The sequence below is a fragment of the Salvia miltiorrhiza genome, chromosome 4, assembly GCF_028751815.1.
Source record: "Salvia miltiorrhiza cultivar Shanhuang (shh) chromosome 4, IMPLAD_Smil_shh, whole genome shotgun sequence".
In the NCBI taxonomy this organism is placed as follows: Eukaryota; Viridiplantae; Streptophyta; class Magnoliopsida; order Lamiales; family Lamiaceae; genus Salvia; species Salvia miltiorrhiza.
Genome location: NC_080390.1, coordinates 4,312,134 through 4,327,406, shown reverse-complemented (window position 1 = coordinate 4,327,406; position 15,273 = coordinate 4,312,134). Strand labels below are relative to the sequence as shown.

Here is a 15,273-nt window from a genome sequence, read left to right as displayed (position 1 = left end):
AGAAATTAGGGCTCATCGGAAATTAGGGATCCGCCACCTTCCTAGCTCCATCTCCTCTACCCTTTGTGTTCCGGCGCCTTTGAGCTCCTCCCCCCTTCCACCACTGTTCCGCCTCTCGTCTATTTTTTTTCTTCAGAAATTAGGGCTCACCGTAAATTAGGGATCTTATTAAGGGAATAAGAACACATGATGTTTCAAAACAAAAGCTTTGTAAAAGTAGAAATCTTATTAAGGTTGTTGCCGACGCCGGAATTAGAGAGAAGGAAAGTGATTCGGAGGGGAGGTGAGCAACATCGTCTGTTTAAGTGTGTTGTTTTGAGCGTGAGGATGAGAGAGAGAGGGGGTTGCTGCCGAAGGGTAAAGAAGGCGGCGTCGCGCCTGTGAAGCATGGTGTCGCCGGCGGTGCGGCGTCTGCATAGTGCATGTTGAGGGAGAGAGTGCCGAGGGAGAGAGACGTTGGGGGGGGGGGAAAGGTTTCAGCAGCTGTGAGGAAAGAGAAACAAAGATAATTAAGTTTTACTTACTTTTTCTTAAACATGTGGGGCCTTCTATTTACAACACTAAATTCACACTCCTTAATCTCCGTACCCAAAAGAAATGGGACAACATTATTGGGACGGAGGGAGTATTTTTTACGTGTTTTGATTAGTAACAATATGTGGATAATTTTATTTACATAAATGACAAAGAGGGGGATTGTAATGGCACGTGTTTTAACACATATTTGTCATTCAATAGACACTTCTTGGGAGGACCTTTTTACATCTAAAGTGACAGTGTGAGTACTTCGTTGTTTCCAGTTGATACTAATGAAAACATTCTTTTTGCGGAATTTTTGCTTATGGTAAGGAAATATCGTGCAGATCCATGTGAGATCTCTGGCATGTGCATGTTTTTCCTTCCAAATTATCTTATGTTTCATGGAGCTGGTTCATATGGAATATTTACAGCCATGTAGATATGCAGCAAGTTGGTTTTGGAAATATATCTAGGGTTTCTTTAGATAACCTTAAATACATATTGCTGGAAGTTGTGGTTGTGGTTTTTGAGTCTTTGTTTTGTAGTTTTCTCCCTCACATAATTTGTGCTTGTGAAAGAAAAGTTTTTTCCGTTGTGTTTGATAGTTGAGTTGTAATCTATTTGTTTTATTCATTGGGAATTTATTTTTATTTGTTTAAGAGGGATTAGATGTACCGAACACCTAAGCAAGTGTCTCTGCTTCAACCATTGCTAGCTATTCACTCGAAGCTTGTTGTGTTGGCCTTGCTAACCGCTGCGGCTGCCAAATTTCAGAGGGAGGCTGGCGGCGGAGTTGCCGGAGGAGGCGGCTCTCTCCTTAGCGATTTAGCGATTGAGTGTTTTGTGTGGGTGTTAATTAAGAAATAAAATAATACTAATTAAAACACTAATTATGTGGTCCCTATTGTTTTTACATCTACTTTAATTCTCCTAAATACCCGTGCCCAAAAGAAAGGGGACTTCATTATTGGGACGGAGGGAGTAATAGCTTTAGTTGTGAATTCGAGTTTTGAAGTTTAAATTCACAACAAACACTATTATTACTAATTAATTAAAGCTTTAAAGTTTAAATTCACAACTAGAAATAGTGTTGATTATGAATTTAAGTTTTAAAACTTGAATTCACAACTACAAAAATTATTAGTCGTGAATTCGAATTCTAAAACATAAATTTACAATCAACACTTAGTTTTGGAATTGAAATGGTCTAGAAATGGATAAATCCAAAATACGAACACCAAACCAAAATATATGAAAACTGCTGTATTTGTTTCTAAGGGTCGAGTTCAGAAATTCCGAAAAAGAAGGGGTGCAAACTGGAAAGTATGTAGGCTGGTATAAATCTGAAATTTGCAAGGCAGGCCCCATTAGCATTCCCAAATCGTCAATGTCCATTAATCTTATCTTCTCTCTCTTACCCTAGAATTTCAATTCCCAATTTTATTTTCCCCATCATCACGCCTTTTATTTTTTTAATTTCTTTTTATTTTCCCTTTGCATATTACAAATAATTACCACTCAAAAATTTCCCTCCCTTTCAGCCTCGTGTTATTATGGCATTTCATGTCGCCTGCCCAATTACCTGGTACACATCTCATCTCATGGACTCAGCCCAAATAATTATTTTATTTATTTTTTACTAATTTCGTATATAGATACCACCGCTTTTGTATATATTTCTGCCACTGTCGTGCAAGCTTGTGTGTGATGTGAGATTTTGTGTAATGCAGCCGGCGGGTGTGTTTCTGCGCACTGGGTTTCCCGCGGAGGTTGCAGAGCGACAAGGGGAGGGGCGAATTCTTGCATGAGGTTGATGCGATTGAGCGTTTCTTGAATGATCCATGGCTGATTAAGGCCAGGGAGAATGCGACGGTGCAGGTTGAGGTGCCCAAGGTGGCGGTCTCACCCGCTAAGCTGCCTTCGCGGTCGCAATTTGGAGGCGAGGAGGCGGGGCCCGCTGCTTCATCCCAGGTGAAGAGGGTGAAACTGCAGAAGCAAGGTGCCGCTGTGTCGATCATTGGGGAGGATTACTCGAGGAGGTTCGGGTCTGGTGATTTGGTGGTGAGTTTTCTATTACTCGCTATCGAATTTGCCAATGAAGTTAGTGATTCAATGTTTTGTCATTTGAATTTTGAAATTTGGTGTCGTTATCTCCGTGGTTTGGTCATGTCATGTGAGTTGTTTTGCCTAGAGATGATACATAACGGATGCTGTTGTAAGTGATCACTTCATGTTCTAGATGGACATGGCTTAAATCACTCTCTTGCCTTTCCTGAAGTCAATTATACTCAACAATTGCACTGTCCCCAACCTAAACCCCACGAGTGTAGCCGTATATGGATATTATTCTCATAGCCCATGTTTTGACTTCATTAATCTTGTCGTAGTATACATATAAAGGTTAATGTCCACCTGCTGCATGTCCGAGCAGGTAGATTTGTTCATGGTGTTGGAAGCCACGTAAAGGTTGATACTGTTATTTTTACAATATTATTCTTAAGCTGCGCATGTCTATCCAGGATGACATGTAAATATGAAAATAATATTAGTTTATTAGGCTGTTGATTTCATTGAGGTACTTTCTGATCGAGTTGTCTTGCAGGTTTCAGCAAAAGATGCTGAGCAAGGCCAGTCCAATTCCAAGGTAGTTTGCCGGTTATGCTTCTCTGGTGAAAATGAAGGAAGTGAAAGGGAAAGAAAGATGTTATCTTGCAAAAGTTGCAGGCAAGAAGTATCACAGGAGCTGTCTGAAAACTTGGTCTCGGAATAGAGGTACTTTTGATGGTGAAAGAAACTTCTGATGGGATATGCCTGTATATTTTATGATCAATTGTTTATTGCAGATCTTTTTCACTGGAGTTCGTGGACTTGCCCCTCTTGTCGAATTTGTGAGGTAAATATAGATTCCTTGTCACAAAATCATGTAGTTATTTCTTTTGATACACTTGTGAGATTGTAATATTTGACAGTCACTTGAAATCAATATGGAGAAGTATTCTACTCTTTTGTGATAAAGCATGTCATGGATGTTGTGATAAAGTGTTGTCGGAGACCATTAATTAACTTCGGAAATAGTTGTCTTGCCTAACAGTTAAAAGTAGGAGTTTAATCAAGGAGACATCCTTACTCGATAAATGGGTATTGATATTCTCTGATGTTAAAAGATAGTGATCTCAGTACTTTTGTCGGAATTATTAAAGTAGGATCTTGGTGAAGATGCTGAGACATGCTACTAGGCACTGATAAAGAGGATACTTAGCTCATCTTTTATTTCAAGAACTTTGGTTATTACCTAAAAGTCTTGCTTGTGATTTCTTGATGATTTAGGTATTAATGTCACGTTTTTATTTATTTATTTATTTATTTATTTTATATTTGGTTAAAATTCCCATGCAGCCTTTAGTCACTTAAGAGGTTGGTGGAATAATGCTGTATTGACCTTGATATATTTCTTATATTTAGTATTTTGATCACTATAGGTCTGCCGAAAAACTGGTGATCCAAATAAGTTTATGTTCTGTAAGAGGTGTGATGGTGCACATCACTGTTACTGTCAGCAACCTCCACATAAGGTGCACTGAATTTCTTATTTTGGCAATTTTTCTGAACAACCTATGAGCTTATATATATCACTCGCAATTTGTGTAGAATGTTGGCCATGGGCCTTACTTATGCCCGAAACATACAAATTGCCACAGCTGCGGTTCTTCTGTCCCTGGAAATGGCCTAAGCGTGCGGTATGTATTTTCATGCACCAATTTGTACCTCTCTGTTCTCTGTGTGTTCTTAGATGTTTTTTCTTTCTCTTTTTGGGGTCTCTGGGATTCTCTATATTACATGATATTGGACTATGGAATGGTACCCTGATATGAATCTGAATCTGAACTCCCTTCTTATGTTTGGAACTGCAGCTATTACACTTTATTTAATTCTATGTATATTGGGGAAGCTGAACTTGGCATCTTAGTAGATTAGTAGTGTTCCATGGATCACTTTCTACAAGATTATCAAGGGTTGGTCTTATAGTTTCATATGTGATTTCTTGTATTCCTCATGTATTATCACCATATGTACAAGAACTGGAGATCTTCATGTTCAAAAAATACAAGTCGATGTCTTGATGAGCAAAATGTTAGTACTTGTTAGTTATTACAGTGAAATAGTCCAACGCGAAGAGAAGGGGGGTAGATGATTTTTTTAAAGTATTCCACTTCTCATTGTGAATTAATTCCGCTGCAGGTGGTTTTTGGGGTATACTTGTTGCGATGCTTGTGGAAGGTTGTTTGTTAAGGGAAACTATTGCCCTGTCTGTTTAAAGGTAAAATTCAGTGCCCACCTATTATTTTATTTCTGTGTGCAATTTGCATTTTCGTGAAGTTGCCTCCATGCTGGAGTAAACACATGATATAGCAAATGCCAGTCCTGTTGGAGCAGTACAAGTTGATTATATATTGATTCCACTGAAAACTGTAGGTATATAGAGATTCCGAGTCAACTCCAATGGTTTGTTGTGATATCTGTCAACACTGGGTGCACTGTCCTTGTGACGGGATCAGGTCTTTTTCTTCTCATCTAGTAATTGATTCTGTCATTTACTTCTTAAAATTATAGTTCTATCCTTTTGTGTTATGTGATGATCGTTTGGTTTTAATGCTATTGATGTGCTTTAGTCAAGATCATTTTTTGGTCCCAAATACCCTGCAACGATTACTCTCACCACTTAAAGTTTCATCTTTATTTTGTGTTGCAAGAAGTATCAAGTCACCATGTGGGTTCATGTCAGTATTGATGTTGGAAAGAAACAATGAATCCGAAGCAAGAGCGATGAGATGCCTTTTCTTAACCAATGTTCATGTGATTTAAAAAAAAAGTTAGGTTCTTTTGAACCGTAGAGCATTTGTATTCACCCTTACCTAATGTGTTGTAAAAATGAAGAACACTTTATGTTCGTTCTGGCATTGTAAGTTGTAACTCATTACAACTCCCTTTCACCATAAGGTAGTTTTTGTGAAGGAGGGAGGAGGGGTATGCATCAGTTGTGTGACATCATTTTGTTATCTAGGACACTTTTGAAGAAAAATAATATGGTTAAGAAGTGATGTTATCTGTTGCAAGGTTTATAAATTTGGGTTAAATATGGCCCCTTTTTTGGCCAGAATTATTTATGGGATAATGTGAGTATATTCTTGCTTAGTGGAGGACGAAAAATGAATAATCGTAAACAGTTATAGGGCCCGTTAGAATGAGAAGAAATTTTAGAAGTTGGTGGGGAGGAAGTGCTGTGTCAGTGAGATTAATGTCTTGTTCCAGTCTTAATTTTTCTATCACCATGAATACAACAATCCCAGAAAAATGGAATAGTAAATCCGGAACAATGTTAATTTTTGTTCATGAAATTAGGAGAAGGTTTGCAATGTCTTGTTCCCGTCTTAATCTGCATGAGTAGACACATGAAGTTGATCAACTAGTTCAATTTTTTTTTTTTGCTGAGGCTGATCAACTAGTTCAATTTACCCTTGTGTATTATGCATATGTCTGTTTGATCCCCGCGAGTCTTGTCTCATTCTTAGCTCAGTACTTGCCTTGCATGTGTAGCTCAAGTTCCAGGTTTTACGAGTATCAGCTTATACTGTGTTTTCTCTATTGGCCTAAGGTCCCTGTACTAAGTTGCCATATCATACTATTAAGGTTTATAATTTGAACTCTCACAGCCAACACAAAATGATAAGCCGAACCATTTTGTTATATTAACTTAAGTTATTCTTTAGATGTTTGCCTTTGATCTGCATAAAACTTGTCTTATTTACTTTTCCCTAACCTCTTGTAACGTTGAGACTCTTACTCAAGATATTGATTTCTCTTTAATTGTATTGGTTAATTTCTCAGTGATGCAAAATATATGCAATTTCAAGTTGATGGAAATCTCCAATATGTTTGTCCTGCATGCCGTGGAGAAAGCTGCCAGGTGGTTTCTTGTTTCACAATTAGTTTCAAGTAATGCATCCCACACATCAAGTTGCTCTCTCTAGGGATCCCCCCCCCCCCAAAAAAAAATAATGATAATAATAATAAATAAAAATAAAAAAATTAGGAGTATTTTAGTAATTTCCAAATATTTACTCAAAATTTAGAAAATGTTGTGTTCTTATTGATCAAAATTCGTCTCCAAAATTTGATTGTTCTTTAATAAACCCACTTTTAACTTATTTTTTGGTTATTATTTTTTGTGCAATTTTAGGCATTTTTTATTTTTCTTTTTTATGTAGGACATTTTTAGTTTCCTTGGAAATTTTGAATTAGTACATACTTTAATTTCTTTGTTATTTGTTTTGAATTATCAAATATTACATAAGTTTTGATTTGTGAATTAAGGTTCAAAAAGTATTATGTGAACCATTAGAGCATATTTGCTAATAATTTTGGTTGCAGATTTTCTTTTGCGTAATTTGTCACATAACTATATTGAGGATATTATAAGTGTTAATAGTGAAGTTATTATGTAATAGTTGTCAAATATGAAGAATATAAATGAAATGTTATAAGTAACTTTATTAAACAATTAAGGGGCGTTTACTTTGCATGATTGATAAAATGGATGATTGGGTATTTTTATCCTCAAGAGTAGGATTACTCCAATCCCACCCTTTTGATGGGATAAGAATCAAGCAAAACAAACTTAAATGATAAAAATAATCAAGGGCCTTGGGATATCCCAAAGTTTCAATCCAATAAAGTAAACAAGGGATTAGCCTTATTGTTTGTATCTATCAAGGCTAATCCTTCAAAGTAAACGCCCCCTTAGGTGTTTAACGCTAAATGGTTTACATAACAAATTTATCAATGTTATCGTGAAATTATGATTTTTGCAAAAGTAATTCATAATATACTTGTTTTTATTGTACTATTAGTTGCCCCTCCCCGGGACTGAATTTCAAGCTTTGTCATTGGCTCTATTTTTGTCATCATTAATTTTTATACTTCAATGTCTATCCAGGTTAAGAATCTTGAGGAGGCTGTTCAGGAACTTTGGAAACGGAGAGATGAAGCTGATAGGGATTTGATAGCCAGCTTGAGAGCAGATGCTGGGTTGCCTACACAGGAAGAAATTTTTGACATCTCACCTTTTTCAGATGATGAAGACAGCGATCCTGCATTGCCAAAGAAAGAATATAGCCGTTCTTTGAAGTTTTCCCTCAAAGGGCGGGATGATAAATCACCAAGAAGGACTAAAGAATATGGGAAAAAATCTTCAAAGAAGAAGTATGGCAAGAAAAAGGGAAATGAAATATCTTTTACCAATGGAACCGACACAGAGAATTTTGGCAGACACACTGATGGCCAGCTTTCTGGATACGAAAGCAGTGATGACAAGAACGAAAAAATTAAATTTTCTGAAGAGCATGCAAATTCTTCATATGGTACTGGAATCTTGACTGAAGCAATCTCTAATGACAAACATGATCGTGAGGTCATGGCAGCTGACGGAACTAAGACATCAAGGACTATCAAAATAAAGAACCACAAACCGCAGAGTTTGACTAATAGCGAGGATAGTCATAGTGGAAAGCTGAAAACTGGGCAGGGCCCAAAGCTTGTCATACATTTGGGTGGAAGAAATAGGAATGCAAGTAGTCCTCCTAGATCTGAAGCTTCCAGTCTTAAAAAGGGGCAATATTCAAATGGTATGGTCTTAGCTATATATGAATGCTTTTGCTTTACTTTACTTCAACTGGTAAACCTTTTCTGAATGCATACTTTCTTTGAGGTTACATAAATAATGGTAAGGGGCTGTGGTCTATTATACAGATGAACTGAGAGAGGACTAATACAAGCAATTATTTCTCTGTATTTAGTTGGGTACTTGACTTTCAAGTTAGTGATATGTAAGGGCGTGTATCTCGTGGACTATACTTTCATCCTCAAAATCTGTTACTGCTCTTAGATTCAAAAGAAAAATATTGGATGGTCTATAAAACTTGAGAATTTTAATGGTAAAAATCTGGGAGCTATGAAAAATGCCTTAGACTTTGAGTAGTTAAGTCCAGCTTCAAACTTTAAGGTTTTACGTAAAGAGGTACATGAAAAAGATGGGCTTAACACGTTGAAGAACCTTGCTAGTTGTAAAGAAGGTTTCCTTTTGTAGCATTTTCAATAAATTCCGAGTTCAATTGTTAATATGTTGTGTACTTGGATTTATTTATTTTTACGTCATTCGTCCATTTTAGGCATATATGCAATTCTACATGTTTCCTTGAACGGCTTGACAAATATGTCCTCTTGAAAAATGATGTTTGCCTGTTACTGCTTAGTGACTTGGTCTTTTCGACACACTAAATTGGGATGGTTTGAAGATTGAAGCAGTACTTTTAGTTTGCATGACTTGCAGAAAACTTCTCAAGATTAATTGCTTACCATATGCACCAAGTGAAATCTTAATGTTTGATCTGACTGTCCTTATTTGATTTCCAAACGTTATCAGTCTTAGAAACTTCTAATACATTTATAGAATTATAACTTAAATGTGTGAATGAGTAAAACTGGTTGCACACTGTTGTACTTGGATGAAGGAAACTTGAAAATAGAGTTGTTTGTATTAAACTATATTTTGTATTTTTGGACATGATGATAACAAGACATTGCACAGAAATGATTGTTCATCATGTGTTTTACTGATAATTTTAGACTGTGCACTAAACAAATTTAATATGTTGTTCCAGTGGGCACTGAAGATACGAGTCAACTGAAACATCATGAGAGCAGTTGAGAAGGCCAGCACTGCAACTAATTATGCGGATAAAAAAGGCAAGGCATGCTGAATTTTAGAGATGCTGCTCACTGCTCAGTCATCCTTCAGTCAATAATTTTCTATATATTCTTGTTAAAAGGTTTTGTTGCCTTCTATATGTTTCAGATCACAAAATGAACCATGATGGTCAAACGAAAAGCTCCAAATTTCAAGAAAAAGAGGGTCCACTGATAAAGTTTAAAAATGTCAACTCAGAAGTAATCAGCTCAAAACATGCACGAGGATTTTCGAAGGTGTTTGAATCTGATAATCCACAGGTTACACATTCTTTGTTGGGGAAAAAAAGTACTGAAGATTGTGCATCAGCAAGGAGGGGACCAGAAGTCCGAGTTAGCCGGAGGAACAAATATTCTTCAATCAAGAGTGAAGATGACGTGCCTACCATGTCTAGTGAGTTGGTTGAAGAAAATAGTAGCTTTCCGCCCATGTCACAGGCGTCTTCAGAGGGTCACAAGCCTCATTTGATATTTAGAATTCCAAAGAACTCAAACACGGGAAATCAAAGTAATTCAAGTGATGCAAATGCTTTACGACTACCTGGAAAGGAGGATATCACTTATACCAGGGGTCAAAGGTCGAAACGAAGGAGACCAGCACTAGGTGATGGAGACACATCCCAGCGGCTTGAAGACAACACAATAAAGGAGTTTACCGATGCCAATTGGATACTTCAAAAATTGGGGAAAGATGCTGCTGGGAAAAGAGTTGAGATTCATCAGTCTTCCAACAATACCTGGTAAGTTTCCTTCACTTCTGCCAGAAATTTGGGTTTTAAGTAACATACATATAAATTCCTATAGGGCTGAGATCTGGCTTGGACTTCATACATTGTAGTTGTGTTTGGATACATATGAACATATGAATGGGGGCCTAAATTTCAAATTCAATCGGATTGTTTTTGAATTTGGAGTTATTTCAAGTCCTCATTATCTCATATCCAAGCAATGCATTAGTGAGATTTACAGCTGGTTCGGGGACATATCTTAAATGGAAAATATTGTGTTTTTGGTGGTTGTTCTAAATGGACTTTTAAAATACCTACTTATCCCAAAACTCCATTTTGGAGAATTGAATTTGTAGATCTTGGATTTGTATCCTTTCACTTCACTTCGATGGACTTTAATACACATTTTCACTAAAATCCATCAAACTTATGGACTTTAATACACATTTTCTACAGTAACTGTTCCAACTTATTCGTAAGGCGCATGCTCAAAAGGTCCATTTCCACTAGGGACTTTATTTCAGAAGTGTTAGAAGCTTTTTATTGGCTGCCAATAATTCGTATAGTTTCCAACTTCTCATTCTAATTATCTACATCAAAAGCTCCATTTATGGAGTAGACTCTTGTTTTATGGGTTTTGATGTCTCTTTTCTTTCTCTGTTTTCTTTTTTCAGGCATAGGGGAACCGTGGTTGATATCTTCGAGGCTGAGGGTGCATCAATTGTATCTGTTTCTCTTGATGATGGAAAGGTTAAGAATTTCGAACTTGGTAAGCAAGGAATCCGTTTTGTTTCTCAGAAGCAAAAGCATTAATTCCGATCTCCAATAGATTTTGAGTTCTAAAGGGAGCAGTAATGGAGAAAAAGGATACTCTTATATGCCCTGAGCTTAAGCTTCTATGATACAATTGCATGGTGTGGTAACTGAAGCTTCAAGCAAGAGCGAAGAGCTCTTCTCTTCTTCCTATTCTCGAGCTGCTCTCTCTTTCGTGTGAATCCTTTCTCAGCCAAACGATGTTTAGATAGCAGGCCTTTTGCAAGAAAGAGCCATTTGTGCCCGTAGTTTGAGTTGCGTGATGAATGCGCGACTTCCTGCACTCTCCTCCGTCTGCGCTACTCCGTTCCTGCTTCTAACTGAACAAGAACAATTACTTGTCTACTGATAAGCAATGTATTTACTGTAGAAATGGTGTGTTGAGTTGAAACAGTTACTGTAGAAATGCAGCTGAGGATGTAAAAATTTTAGGTCCAGAATATTTGCAAAATGGCTCTACCTTATGGCCAATGAATCAATCAAGGGTTAAAAAGTCTGGTGCTAGAGCAGAACTTACCAGAAGTTTTGTTTGTTATGAGATGGGTGAATTATGCTCCTTTAAATATCACGTGCAGAAAAAATAAAAAGAGTTTTCATTTTTGTTTACATATTAATTTGAATTAAATTAAGGAAATGACTTTAGTTAGAAACAATTTTTTTAATACGAAAGGTCTTTTAGCAAATCATGAGAGTTGATTGTAAAATATTTGTAGTCTTGTATAATTGTTAATAAAACTATTATATAGAATTATAATATGAGGTAATCATGTTTAGATTTATTTTTTTAATACTTTGACATAATTAAATGGAAACGTTTTTATATTTCTATATTTATATAAAATTGATACCAACTCAATTATTATATTTATAAATATAATAAATAATTAATTTTAACTTAATATATTTGAGCTGAATATTGAAAAAAAAAATCACAATAATAAAAATTACTATTATGAAAAGGTAAAAAAGAATAAGTTAAACAATGAAAATAAAAATAAAAGAGAATTGAAAAATAAATTTATTGAAAAAAGATGAGAAATGAGAGATTTTTTTTAAAAAAATAATCTTTAAATATATATAACTTTTACATTTTGAATCAAATATTTATATAAAATATACATCAAATTAAAACTCTTATCGTGATTTTTAATTTGATATGCATATTAAAAAAATTATAATTAATTGAATTTCAAAATTTAGATAGAATAAAACCAAAAAAAGAAGATAAATGAAAATAAAGTAAAAATAAAGAATATAATTTACAAATAAACCTTCAATTTTATTATAAGCCACTTAATTTTGAAATCGAAATTGATTTCAAATTAAAATCTTAATTTTTTTAATATAATATAAATTGTGTTTCATGGCCATATATGCAATAACTTTCGATGACCACCATATATATATATATATATATATATATATATATATATATATATATATATATAGGAATGAGATCATGTAGATCCCCTATGCTTATAATAGATCCGTAGATCCAAATCTAGACCACACATTTATGACATGTGGCGCATCAAGATGGTGACACGTGGCAAGGAGTTTCCAAACATTTCAAGGCAAAATACGGAGAGGGGTAAAATTGGAATGTAATTTTCGGATTTAATAATTAAAAAAAATATATTTTTTTTAGATTTTCTCAAAATAGATATATTTTAGATGCATATAGTTTCCCACGAAGATGCATAAAGTTTTCACATGAAATGCATAACTTTGAACAGAAAAATGCATTTGATTTTTACAGTTTTGGTATTTTCACCACCCCACCCCGCACCACCCCCCAACCCACCCTACACCACCCCCCAACCCTCTCCATTACCACACCACAAAATAGTCATGTTTCACATGCATATAAAATCAAACAAAAGTGTATAAAGATTTTACATAAAAATGCATTAAATTATACAAAAAATGCATTTCATTTTAATAAATCTGGTATTTTCGCCACCCCACCCCCCACCCAATTTTTTTTTTAAACTGATTTTCTGACCACTGACCCTCACCCATCCCCACCCCCCCCCCCCCCCCAAATTTTTTTTTCAAAACTGATTTTCTGAATGTTGAGTCGCTGACCCACCCACCCCCCACTCCAAAATTTTTTTTTAAAAGAAAATTGATTTTCTGACCGCTAACCCCCCACCCACCCTCCAGCCCCAAAAAAGTATATTTTTTCAAAAAATATAATGCATTTTTGTGTGAAAGTATATGCATTTCTATGCGAAAGTATATGCATGTAAAACATGTAATTTTTTTATGCATGTAAAAATCAGTTTTTCAAAAAAAAAAAATTGGGGGGGGGGGTGATTGGGGGGGTCAGTGGTCAGAAAATCAGTTTTTGAGAAAATAAAAAAATTAAAAAAAAAATTTGGTGGGGGGGTGGGTGGGTGGGTCAGTGGTCAGAAAATCAGTTTTTAAAAAAATTAAAAAAAAAATTTTGGGGGGGGGTGGGGGGTGGTAGGGGGTGGGGTTCTGGGGTGGGGTGGGGTGAAATCTTATGCATTTTTATATGAAACTTTATGAATTTTTATATGAAAGTTTATGCATTCTCGTATGAAACTTTATGCATCTAAAATATACCTATTTTGAGAAAATCTATTTTTTTTTTATTTCGAAAATTACATTCCAATTTTTCCCCTCTCCAGATTTTGCCTTGAAATACCTTGTCACGTGTCACCATCTTGATGCGCCACATGTCATAAATGTGTGGTCTAGATTTGGATCTACGGATCTATTATAAGCATAGGGATCCACATGAACCCAACCCTATATATATATATATATATATATATATATATATATATATATATATATATATAGAGCGAGAGAGAGAGACCACTTCTTATATAGAGAATGAAGACCAAATCTGGTTCCTTGATCTAACTTAATCTAATGGTGGTATTTAATTGATTAAATTTATTAATTTTCATTTATTTTATAATCAAAAGGTTAAGCATGTCATTTTCTATTTAACCCTAATCTCACTCACTCTCTCTCAATTCCCCCTCTCTCTCTACCTCTCTCTCTCTCAATCACTCTCCCCCCTCCCCGCCGCCTCCCCAATCCCCTCCATCTCTCCTACTGCTCCGCCGTCTCCCTCCCCGCCACCTTCCCAATCGCCTCCATCTCTCATGCTGCTGCTCCGTCGCCTCTCCTATCGCCTCTATCTCTCCTCCTGTTGCTCCGCCGCCTCCTTCTCTGCTCCGCCTCCCCAATCGTCGTGGGCGCCTCCTCCTCTGTTCCGCTAGTTCATGCACCCATCTGTACTTCGACCGGCGGCAGCAACGACCGCAAATCCGCCCAGCCGCCGCCTCCATTTTCCAGATCTTACATCGCCGTCGCCGCTCTTGCTCCTCCGGTGAGGACGCCGCCTATCGCCCTTGTTCATCGATTTTTTCCATGTACTGTGTTCGTAGAAAAATATAATGAACATGATAATGTTCATTGTCATGTTTGTAGTGTGTTCGTAGTGTGTTTGTAGAAAAAAAATAAATGTTCATCGATTTTTTTGTACTGTGTTCGTTGAAAAATAAATGAACATGATAATGTTCGTAGGAAAACAAATGAACATACTAATGTTCACCTATTATGTTCATTGACGGATCAGGTCCCAGAATTGGAAGAGAGTAATTTTCGAAATTTGTTCAACCAGATGCCATAATTCGTGGATTTGAGTGGACGTTTTTGCCCTTTTTGGATTAAATAAATGTAATTAACCAATATTTAATTACATGAAAAATCAAATCAGGAAATAATCTGGATCATTGATTGGATTGAGATGAATGGCCTTGATTTGGTCTTCATTCTCTATATAAGAAGTGGTCTCCATAGAAGCTGACCCTATATATATATATATATGATCCTGTGAAAACTTCAATATTTTTTTAGAACTAAGAACTAATTACAGCCATAGATCATTTCCATCTAACGGCCTATATTTGTTAATCTAATCATGCTTTATTTTCGTACAAAAGGGTCATATAGACAATTTATCATTTTATCTAACCGCCACCTTCCTAAAATCATGCACAAACATATCCTTTAATTAAGGAAGTTGTGATTTTAACCAAATCATGTTACAAGATTTATCTCTAATAATCACCCACTAACTCACGTCATTGGACTTCTTCAATACTCAGTACCATTCACCAAATAACATATTTTTCTGAAATTTTGTTCATCGAACATATGTATATGTTCATGTCTCAATAGCTTATTTAAGATGATTTATTATATTGTATATGTTAAATAACATATTAAAAAAATATGCTATTCTAATTTTTGTCTCAAAATCTGTCTGCGCCAAATTTAAATTATTACATGATTATAATGTTCACATATTTAATTTAACAGCTGGTGGCGGACCTGACCCGGCCCGCATTCCAGACCCGAAATCCTA

The 15,273-nt window shown here is 35.8% G+C and overlaps 1 pseudogene; it reads left to right on the top strand.

The window, feature by feature from the left end:
• The first annotated feature begins 1,882 nt into the window (after positions 1-1,882).
• On the top strand, positions 1,883-11,397 carry LOC131022876 (uncharacterized; annotated as a pseudogene).
• Positions 11,398-15,273: the final 3,876 nt, after the last annotated feature.